Raw genomic sequence first — 11072 nt, 5'->3', positions numbered from 1 at the left:
GGCCGCCAATGCGAGGACGCGGTCAGTAAGGCTAACCACACCTTGTCATTAAGGCTAAGCACACCTTGTCACGCATCCACAGATGCATCATGAGCAGGTCCAAAGAGGTGATCCTCTCCCTCTATGCGACTCTGGTCAGGCTGCAGTTGGAGTACTGCGTCCAGTTCTGGGCGCCGCACTTCAAAAGGGATGTGGACAACATGTAGAGGGGTCCAGAGGAGGGCCACCCACATGATCCGGGGGCAGCAGGGCAGGTCCTATGAGGAGAGGTTACGGGACCTCAACCTGTTCAGCTTCCACAAGAGCAGGCTGAGGGGGGACCTGGTGACCGTTTACAAACTCACCAGGGGGGACCAGCGAGAATTGGGGGAGGCCCTGTTCCCCCGGGCACCATCTGGGGTTACTAGATGGTGTAATGTTACACATGTACACCATGTGTAACTAGTTACAGAGCTTGCTGAAGCTGTTTGCAAGAGCACAGGTCATGAAGGAGCCTTCATAGTGCACAGGATGGGGCTGGCACCAGGTTGCTGCGTGCTCGTTCATTCATTCCCAGCTGCACTGGAGGGTTCAGACACTGGTTTAAGTACTTTTGTAGCTGCCCCAGCCTGCAACTGCAGAGCTTAGTATTTTGATCTGTACAACACACCCCGTTTCTTACCGTAGCAGCTGATCTACAGATCACTGAATCCATGGGGTTGGGTCTTGCCTTTGATTTCCAAGGGATTTAGAGAAGGCCCTAGAAGAGGAGAGGCCAGTAGTGATGGCCATGTAGAGGGGCCATGTAGTGATGATGCAGTGCCAAGGAGCTTAACAAGTAGGCCCTGTGCACAGGGGGCCAGGCAGGACCAAGTGGGGACCAGCTGGGTAATGCCCCCATATGGGGAATGGGAAAAAAGATTTTTCCTGGATGCTGAGGTCCCTGGAGTCCCGAGACTGGGATGGGAACACCACTCTCCTGTGAGCTGCAGTATGAAAGCACTATGCTATGGTAGGGTTGGTAGGAGCGCACAATCAAACCCACACCATCAAACCCAAATCCAGGCTGACGTTGCCTCTGGTGCTCGCTCTCTGGCTCTCACATGCTTTCTCGCTCTTACTCACTCTCCACACACTAGTGTTACCTGGCCTCCTGGCAGATGCCTCCTTTGACAAGAATATGCCCACATCTGGCTGTTGCTGCAGGCTGGCGTGCCTGCCTCTGAGATGTGAAGCACAGCCCCTGGGCCATTGGCTTTGGGCAGGAAGGCATTCCCACGTCCAGCAGTGAAAGAGAGCAGCAGGTCCTGTGGTGGTGAAGACAGATGTAAAACTTTATTAGTGGATGTTAAAACTCAGTTATTTACATGGTTTTGTAGCAGTGAAAATTAGAGGGTGCCATCCATTCCCCGCCATGCATGGTAGCCACATGGACGCAGAATAGTCTAGGTGAACACAGTGAAGACGGTGCAGTTAGTCACACAGCCTACATTAGCTCAGGCTATTTTTGGAGTGGTGGGTGAAGGAAAGCACAAGACAACCTTTCACCTCCGCTTTTGTCCTTCCACGTTCTCTGGCTGCAGCTTGCCCCACACTGCCTATGCCATGGGGCTGGGTGCACAAGGCACAACAGCTGCCTCTGAGCTGACTTGCAGCCTCAATCCACTCTCACCTGGGCACACTCAAGCCCTGCACAAAGCCAGCAGCCTGCCTAGCCTGGCCTGGCTTGACTGCCTTGGACTCACAGAGGACTGAGTGGGTTGTGGCGGGGAATGTAGCATTGCACCCAGCCCCTCTTAGCCTTGCTTCTCCACCCTGGCAGTGCCAGCTGAGCTGCTCCCCTTGGCTGTTCCAGCACAGGACAGTGCTTTGATACTTGTCCTACTGAAGTGCTTGAGAGCTGGGGACAGTAACCGCCTGCCCCTGCCACTGCTGCAGAGGCTCACTGCAGTCAGAGGGAGCGACAGAGTGAAAGCCTCCTCTCTCCTCCCGCCCCCTGCCAAGTCTTGCCTGGTCCCTCCCATCCTCTGCCAACGGCAAGGTGCTTGTTTGTGCCTCATTGTCCTCTCTGCCACCCATCAAAGGGAGCCCAGAAGCAGCAGCATTGAGCCTGCCAAGCCTTGTGCCTTGGCAGCAGCTGCCTCCTTGTTAGCAGAGGGGATTAAGACTCCTCTCTCTTTCAAAGCCCCCTGGTTGCTCCGCTGCTGCTCCCAGCCATCCTGTTTTCAGATGTCATTATCCGAACACGCTCCTAATCCGACCTCAGCGTGCGGATGTTTGTTCTTGCTGGAGCGCTGCCCGCAGCGCATGGGATAGTTACATTGCTGCATTTCCAGCACGTGCACAAGTGCGCAGGCACCCCCCCACATCATCTCAGAGGCTCACACTGGGACATACCTGCTCTTTATAGGGCGCTCATTGTACTTACTTAAGAGTTCCTTAAGGAAAATAAGAAAACCAGGTTGACCATATACAAGCCATTGCTGCTGTGCCCCTGCCAGGCTGGAAACAGGGCAGCTCAGGCCCCTGCCGCAAGAGCATGGGTTTTGTGAGTCACAGAGCAGCAGGACCAAAGCAGGGGGGTGGGTGCAAGGCAGGGTACAGCCAGGACCAGCGCAGCTGCACACGCCACTGCCATTAACTCACTGGCCAGTGTTTCTTATTCACAGCGGAGGCTGCTGCCAGGTGCACTGAAGTACTTCAGGCAGGCCCTGGGCAAGTGCTTTGCTGCTGCTTGTGCAGACAGAAACTGGCCATGACGAGGGCACTAACTGACCTTGTCTTTTGTGATGCAAGTAAAAGAGGAATCCACCTGCCTGAGAAGACCTGCGTGGGGCAGGAGCCACAGCCTGGTGCACGTATTAACTGTAACAGGGATGAGGCAGCACAGGCCCACCAACTCGGCAGGTCGGTGAAGCCTGGTTCCCAAACCCCAGGTAAAAAAATCCCGGGGGGGGCCTTGGCAGCTGATGCTGCTGTGGTAGTGCGCCTGGTGGTGTGCCTTTGAGCCAGGGTTAGCTGCAGTATTCTCACCACCTCCTAAACCCAACAGCTTGAGGAGGGCCCAGGCCTGCTCCCCAGGAGCCCTGTGACAGCTCCTGGCTTGTGGTATATGAAGACCTGAGTTTGAGCCTCCTTTTTGCCCTCTGTCTCTTTGCAGCAGAGCTGGGGACACAAGTTCAATCTCAACCCACCTGGGTGGCGAGGCCCTCTGAGTAACACAGAAGCAGGAGAAACAAGTGACTCTGGCCTCATGAGATGGGGTCAGATCCTGGCATAGGGCAAATGGAGACCCTGTCTGCTATAAAACAACCGGGAGGAGGAAATATGACCTGGAGTGTCTGCATCTCCCAAGCAGTAAACTAGCCCCCAGGGTACCATGGGGCAGGCCTGCTGCTAGCAGGAGCAGACGGATTTATTCAACGAGCAGGGAAACATCTACAGCAGTGGAGTGCTCTATGCTGCTCTTTTTCCCTAGCTACCTTCCGGCTCGCGTTTGGGCCACACATCAGGGGCACCATCATGCCGAGGTTCTCATGCCGAGAACCATCTCCAAAGGCTGCTGCAGAAGGCAGCAATGCCAAGCCAGGCCCTAAGGTGTGCTTAAGTGTTGCTGCTACCTGGAAAGATGCTCCTCACAGCTTGTGCCACTGAACACAAAAGGTGGGAAACTGTTTCAGTCTATTAATTTGCTGGCAGCACAATGCCTCTGACCCCTAAATGAGGACAAATTCAGGGTGCTTTTAACTTTTGGAGAAGAGGAAGCAGGAGGCGCCTGGGCTACAAGCTGAGCACCACAACCTTTTCACTGTCTCAGCTTGGGACAGCTGCAGAAAAAAAAATACTACAAGAGCTCTGAGGCCTGGTACAGCGTGGGGTGGGAAGCTTGGGGAGCAAACTATCTCCAAAAAAATAAACCTTTCATCTAGAAAAACATAGGGATTGTTCTGGGGTTAGAGCTGGACAGGGCTCAGGCATCGAACAGCATGCGTGGATCACTTGGGCATGAATGAGTAAGGGGCACTGGCAGGCTGGGTGAGGAACCCAGGACTGGGGCGCAGAGGGCAGGAGCAAGGCAATGAGTGCTCCTGTAGAAGGTCAGGACCTGTGTATGCCCCGCAGACGAACTGCTGCAGCACAGGGTCCTCCTGGTCCAGAGAGGAGAAATGAAGGAGTTGCACTTTACCTGGGTTCCTCACCCAGCTTGCCAGTGCCCCTCGCTCATGCCCAAATGATCTGCCCAACTGCAGGCAGCAGAGAAGCCAAAAGCAAATGGGGGAGAACAAGAAATGACTGGAAACAATATGCCCAGGCTGAAGCACTGACCACAGCTCTCAACCCTGGGTTGCAAACTCTGCAGCTCCTGGCCCAGCCTATCTTACTGTGCTAGACTCCCCTGCAGCAACGGTTTTCACTGGGTGCAAATAGGGTAATGGTACAAAATATGCCAGAGAGAGAAATTATGATAAAGAGAAGGGGGAAAAGCCAAGGGGAAGCAATGTGTTTAGGCTCAGATTTCACAAGCAGCCTCTCAAATCCCCTTGCACACTTTTGCACACTCATTTCTCAGAGGCAAGACTTTGTGTACCCAAACTTGCAGAGATTTTTTCCAAGTGTAGAGAGGCCCTTCTGAAAAGAGCAGCAACTGGGGGCTTCAGTTTGACCCTTAATAACACAGTGAGTTCCTCCAGGCAAACCTCTCTTGAGCTCCTCCCTGCCCCTGGAGAGGAGGGAACTTCAGGCAGTAGCTGCATAACAACATGACAATAAAGTCTCATTTCTTTTCCTAGGAGAATTTGAATTTTAAGTTTCTTGCTGAAAGACAATGAGCAACTTGTGCCAGCTCTAAACAAAAGGCAGCTGCTTTCATGAAAAAACAAAAAAAACAACTTCTCCAATCTGCTTTGTTGTACGAATTAGGGTGGGACCTGGTTCCGGCCAAGCCCAGAGAATGAAAGCATGAGTGCGCCCATGTGTTCACACAGAAAGGAAGGCTCTCCATGAGTACATTAATAATTCTAGCATTTGAGTGCACTCACAAAAGCCTGTGTGTGCACGTATACACACACAGCACATCTAAGTATAACTATATTGGAATGCATGTGTATGTAAGCAGGTGAAACTGTGTGTGCAGATGCACATACCTGTGAGTGCAAAGGTGTGTATGCCAGCCAGTCTACATGCCTACAAGGGCATGAGTTCATTGTGCATGTAGCGTTTCTGAGGGCGTGCAGTGCCACTTGCAGTGGTGGTGGGGGTGGGGGGGGGGGGGGGGGGGGGGGGGGGGTGAGACAAGTTGGTGTGAGCAAGTGTAAGACCGAGACTCTTTCTTGAGGAACATGGAAGTAGAGAGGTGTGTGCGCATTGGTGCACATATATTCAACAGGAGAGTGACTGAGAGTTTTTCAGCCTTTGCTGCAGGCAATTATGCATCTAAACACCACATTTGGTAGGAAGACCCGGCCTTCCCCCTCTGTCTGCTGTCCTGACCAAGTGGCGTCAAAGCCTGGCAGCTGACGAAGGCGAATTCTGTAGCAGGACAACCCCTCCCGGGGTTGGGAAAGGGGGTTGCTCATGTGTAGACTGGGAGAGGGGCTGCAGGAACGGACTTGCCCTGACCCCTGGGATACAGCCCACTCTTCCCATTGTCCCACCCTGATGCTGTGCCCCGTCCCTGCAACCCGGTGGGGGGGCGAGTTTGGGCCCCAGCCGTGCTCTGGCCCTGGACGAGGTGGCATGGCTGGTGGGAGTGGCTTCCCTCCTTCCTTTTGCTCTTTTTTGGCAGGAAATTTTTTAAACAAACAACTGAAGAAACACTGAGGATTTAAGTAAACACACGAAGATTTATCTGACAGGCCCGCTAAGGATCCTTGCCCTGCCCCCCACTTCCCACAGCCACTAGCCAGCACTTACTGGGGCAGTCTGGGGAGCCGCCTTGCACCGTTTGCAACCCAGCCACAAGAGCATTCGCTCCAAGTCCTGGCAGCGAGGCATCTGATGGTGACACGGGGCTCACGCCACAGCCAACGCCCCACCATGTGAAGGGCTTGGCATATCCTGGCACCCATTCAAACCTAACCATGCACAGGCAGCATAAGAGGTAAAACCAGGGGCCAAAATAATCTGAAGGGCTCTTTGGAAAGTGGGACACTGGGTCTCTCCTGGTCCGTGAGGAGCCGTGCGGGGTTGGGGGGGAGCATTTGGTTTTTTTACCAGTGGGAGGAACCGAGACGGCTAAATACCGGTAGCAGGAAAAACCGTCCCCGAAGCAGCTTTGCCCAGGCACGATGCACACGCTCAGAGCGTCTCCTGCACTCCAGGTGCCAGGCACCTAACTCAGCTCCACCAGGACACCTTGCTCCACCCTGGGCGCCTCCTGAGCCCCAGTCACCCTGTGTACCAAGGACAGGACGCGACAGTTGTGTTGGAACAAGCCTGTACCATCCAAGTAAGCTGAGGCCACCAAGCCCAAGCGCAAAGGAGCAGGTGAATTCAGTTCTTCCCAGTCCATCCCTCCACCCCGGCATGCAGCTCCCAGGCTCGCAGCCAGAGCAGGTTATACCAACAGGGCCCACTGCCCAGCTGAGTGCCCATGTCCGACCTGGAGTGTACAAGCGACAATGTCTGCCTAGCCGGTACACAGCACTCTGGCTTGGGAAACTACATTGCGTGGAAACATTTGCTTCAGTTTAAACCACTTCAATTGAAACCAAAATAAGCCTGGGTCAAAACCAAGCAAGCACATTCAGACAGAAGTTTGCGTGGATCTAACTAAATCAGTTTAAAAAACAACATTAAGTTACGCTGCTGAGACTTTTTCATACAGACAAGACCCTGGTTATTGCCCGAGGGGTAAAGTTGGAGGCGCTTCAGTGTTGAAAGTTGGAGAGAGAGAGAGATGGACAGACAGCAGCAGAGAGAGACAGAGATCAACAGAGAGGCTGTGCAAGACAAACATGCTGGGCAGGCCAAGTGACCAAGAGACAGACAGGCTGTCTGGCAAAGTGACAGATGCAAGAAAAAAAACAAAAAACAGGGCAGCAAATCTGATCAGAAGACGCAATCCTAGAAAAAAGCAGGAATTTTCTTGAAAACAGTAAAGAAAAAAAATTGTCTCTTTCCCCGCACTAAGCCAAACACATGCTCCCAGAGCTGGCATTAGATCAGATCCTTTACTATTTGCTGAGATATGGATGGATGGCATATCCTTGAAGGGTTAAATCCTACAGCAGACATAGAAAAAAAAGAGGGCCAGAGAGCCCGTGGCTACTGGGGGGCTCTCTCCAAGATGCTCCATATTGTGACTACCCACAAAGCCGCCTTGCAAAGCATTTGGGGAAATTTCTCGTCTGAAAGACACTCTACAAAAATAAATTGTAATTGAGTTTAATAATCTTCCCCTTTCCAGAAAGGGCCTGACAGATGCTGCCTGGTGCTCACTTCTGCCCCATTTCAAATATTTTTACCTTATTTGGATGAAATATATTATTTTTCTAATGAAAGGAGGTTTTCTTTTTTTTTTTTTTTTCCCTCCAAAGGGCTGCTTTCCCTCCGTCCAGCTGGTGCCTTTATTAGGTTAGCATTTGCTCCCTTTTGGGGATGGGAGTTTTTTTTCCCTGAGCCGAGGGAGCCCATGCCAGCCCCTCCATCCACAAAGCGCGCACACAGCTCAGCTCCCACCGCACCCCTCAGCAAACTGGACCGTCTGCCTTAACCCAGGTCTCTCCTCCCCACAGTTCATCCTGGGTGCATTTAACATCTTGCCACAGCCCAGGTAAGAGCCAGGGCTAGGCTCCCGTGGCTACTGATGCAGGTAGCCCGACACGTGTATGCTGGGCAAACGCCTGGGGAGGCAGTGTGGTCTAGCAAGCAGGGCACCAACCTGAGCGTGCGGGGAGCCTGGTTCTGGTCCCAGCTCTGTGTTAGGACTGCAGGCAAGTAATTTCCCTTCCCTGTGCCTGTTTCCTCACCCAACTTTGCTCTGCCTTCCCCGTTCAGACTGTCAGCTCCTCAGGCAGGAGCCACCCTGCTCGGTGCTCACACGGCACCCAGCACTAGGAAGGGGGTCTTACATCTCAAGACAGGGCCCAGCCATGATTGACACCAACGTTGGGTGCGCGAGTCAGGACCAGCTCCAGGCTGAGAGGGTGCAAAGCAAAGCCCCACGATGGGGGGTCTCCCACCTGCCAGCAGCACAGACAATATCGAGGGTGGATCCACAGGCTGCCGGCACCCGAGGGAGCAGGATTCAGGGCCTTATTCAGCCGTACCCTCAGGTCTGCACAGCTGTGCCAGCACTGCTGCAAAACCACTGCTCCCAAGCCCCTGCAGCCTTTTACTGACGGCACAGAGTAATAACAGGCTGAGCTCAATGTCTGGGCTGGATGCTGGCATCTCCCACACCTCGACCAGACTCCTTGGGCACAGGACCCCAGGAGGCACAGGTTACTCACCTGCATGGGGCTCATTCCCAGCTCCAGGCGGTCCTCCTGGCTGTATGGCCACGGCTCCCTGAAGGTATCCCAGAATGTGGTGCTCTGCCATCACACATCAGAGCTGGCCGCACCGGGGCCCGCAGCCCTCACGTTGTCACCGCCTGGTCTCCACAGGGCTCGGGGAAGGGCTGTAGGTGGGGGAGGAGGGGGCACTGGGTGAGCAGGGAGGGGAAACGCAGTGGGACTTCCAGGCACTTAATCCTTGGGTAGGCAGGAGAGGCAGCAAGTGGCAGCAGGTCCAGGATGGCGGACTGCAAGCTCTGCCGTACTTAATTGCTCCAGGTGCAGAAAGGCACGGTGGGGAAAAAATGGTCCTCCCAGAGAGGAGCTGTGCACTTGGGTGGGTGAGGAGCCGAGCAGCCCCCTCCTGCACCTTTACTCTGGCGTGCTGCACGGAGCTGCACGGCCTGGGTGCAAATCTGGGCCTGATTCCCAAGTTTGCCTTCATCCGGCTGTTTATTTTAAGCCTCACCAGACCCCCTGGGTGTTGGTTGGTACAGTGCAGAGAGGTCAAGTGAGTCAGCCAAGGTCTAGCCAGGCAGGATGAGGCCCCACAGAGCCCATCCCTGTGTCCCTATCCCAAATGTCCTGGACTGTGCTCTAGAAAGGTGCACAATGGAAAATGCTGATTGTTCCCAAGAACGTGGGAATTTATCCTTCTCCAGCAGTCCCTGGGGAAAGAGGGGCCACAATCAGGCCACAATTGTGACCCACCCCTGGCAAAGTGGCTCGCATTTAGCTTTTAGCCTGGCCCTGTATTCTGAGGGCACAGAGCCAGGCTCACTTGCCAGCCACGGCTGGGTCAAACGAAGATGATTTGGAGATGTCCCTCTCCATATGCCTCCCACCTTGGCCTGTATCCAGAGGTGCCCTGGCATCAAAACTGCTGCTCATGGACACTGGATTATGAGCTCTTATGTCTTCATGTAGCCTGACAGCAGCAGGCTGTCTCCATCTGCTCTGGCGTGGTCCATGGTGTTTCAGGGGGAGGAAGGCCTAAAGCAGTGAATCTCTCCTGCCAGCTTCATCTCCTTCTTCCCAACGTTCGCTCTCCACCTGGCTCCCTCCTTCGTGTCCCCTCCTGCCTTTGCAGTTTTTTTCTTTGCTCTCCCTTAAGGTTGGAACAATCAATGTATTCACCTAATACAAACCTCCCTCCTAAGGCCACCAGGGAACCTGCTACTTACCATCTTCATCTACCACTCAACTCCTTCAGCTCCACAGTGGGTCTCCTGAGGTGCAAGGGACCCATCAGTCTTTTGGCACAACTCTCAGCCTCCTGTATAATGGCAAAAATGCCCATAAACAGCCACGTATGCCACGGTCTGATTAATCAATCACACACTAACAGAGGAACAAAGGGTCCTGCTACCTCAGAAGGCACCCGGCATCCAGGGGATGGCTTTACTGCACAGTAGTCTGGTAGAATAGGGGGCTCTTGATGTAGTAACTCCACCCTGATAGACAGACAGAGAAGGGTGTCATCTCCCTTGCCCTGCAGGGAAAAGGATCCCTGCTCACCAATCTTTCAGCTAGTGCGATGGTGTTCCCAGCACATACTGGCCACTGCCCCAGAGCTACTGATTTAAGGAGCTAGGTTCCACCTGGGATGGGGGGCAGAAAGGAGGGAAGAATTATGAATTAAAGGACAAGCTCAGCTCAGGACTAAAATACTGATCCCTGCAGCAGCGGCTACAGAATCCCAAGCCAAGGCAATGAGGAAAAGCCCGTTTCCATCACTGTCCCTTTGCCCTTGGTCTGGTCATCAATATTTTCGTTATGAGATTGTTGTGGAAAGCAAAGACAAGATGGGAAACGCACAGGAACTAGGCCCCCAGGACTCTCGGAAATACCTGCTGGTAATTAGGCCCAGCTTTCTCAGAACTCCCTGCTGGTGTGCTGGGTCCTCTCAGCCAGCACCTGTAAGTGAATAAACACAATATCAGCAGCACAATCTCAGGGTTACTTTTTCTGAGCAAGCCAGAGTTTTGATCTGGCCTGCAGGGTTAGGGGACAGGGAAACCGTGACTTCCCCGAGCAGGAAAGGTTGCAAGAGCAGGAAGATTTGGAAGAGAAGGAAAATCACACTTTATTGCTACCCCAGAAAGCAAAGGAAGGTCTGAAAAACTCAAAGCAAAACACGCCTTGTTAATGAACTAGCTATCCATTGGGAGCACAGAGGGAAGGAAAAAAACCTCAGGGCTGCCTGTGCTGTAAACCTCGTAAGTCACTCCACAAGGCGCATACCTCAGCAACATATTTTCCACATTTCACTGACTGCTGTTGTCCAAGCACTTTCTATTTTCAAAACCTTCTATGTATATAAAATGTACACAGGCAGGACAATACTTTTGTTACCTCCCTGTGTTCACCCCGCATTTCCATTTCATGAGGATTCTTGGCTTGAGGAAGACAAAAAGTGCCATCATCTAAGGAAAGCCTCTGCTTTTAAACACGCTCAAATTTGCCCTGTTTTAGCTAAATGCAACATTCTCAGTGAATGCTAAGGGGGAGAGAGAGAGGGGGAGAGAGAGAGGGAGAGAGAGACTCCTGGGGAAGATATTCGTCCATTTAAGGAATGAGAAATCATCACATTCA

General features: G+C 53.1%; 1 long non-coding RNA gene across 1 annotated transcript; it reads right to left on the bottom strand.

The window, feature by feature from the left end:
* Window positions 1-340: 340 nt before the first annotated feature.
* LOC112551264 lies at window positions 341-9756 on the bottom strand. The gene is made up of 3 exons (XR_003095526.1): window positions 9662-9756; window positions 8433-8602; window positions 341-1286 (listed from the first exon to the last, which is right to left on the bottom strand). It is a non-coding gene; the product is annotated as an uncharacterized LOC112551264 (long non-coding RNA).
* Window positions 9757-11072: the final 1316 nt, after the last annotated feature.

This window comes from Alligator sinensis, unplaced genomic scaffold (genome assembly GCF_000455745.1).
Source record: "Alligator sinensis unplaced genomic scaffold, ASM45574v1 scaffold366_1, whole genome shotgun sequence".
In the NCBI taxonomy this organism is placed as follows: Eukaryota; Metazoa; Chordata; order Crocodylia; family Alligatoridae; genus Alligator; species Alligator sinensis.
The sequence above is the reverse complement of the archived record's forward strand: the minus strand, read 5'-3'. Positions and strand labels throughout refer to the sequence as shown.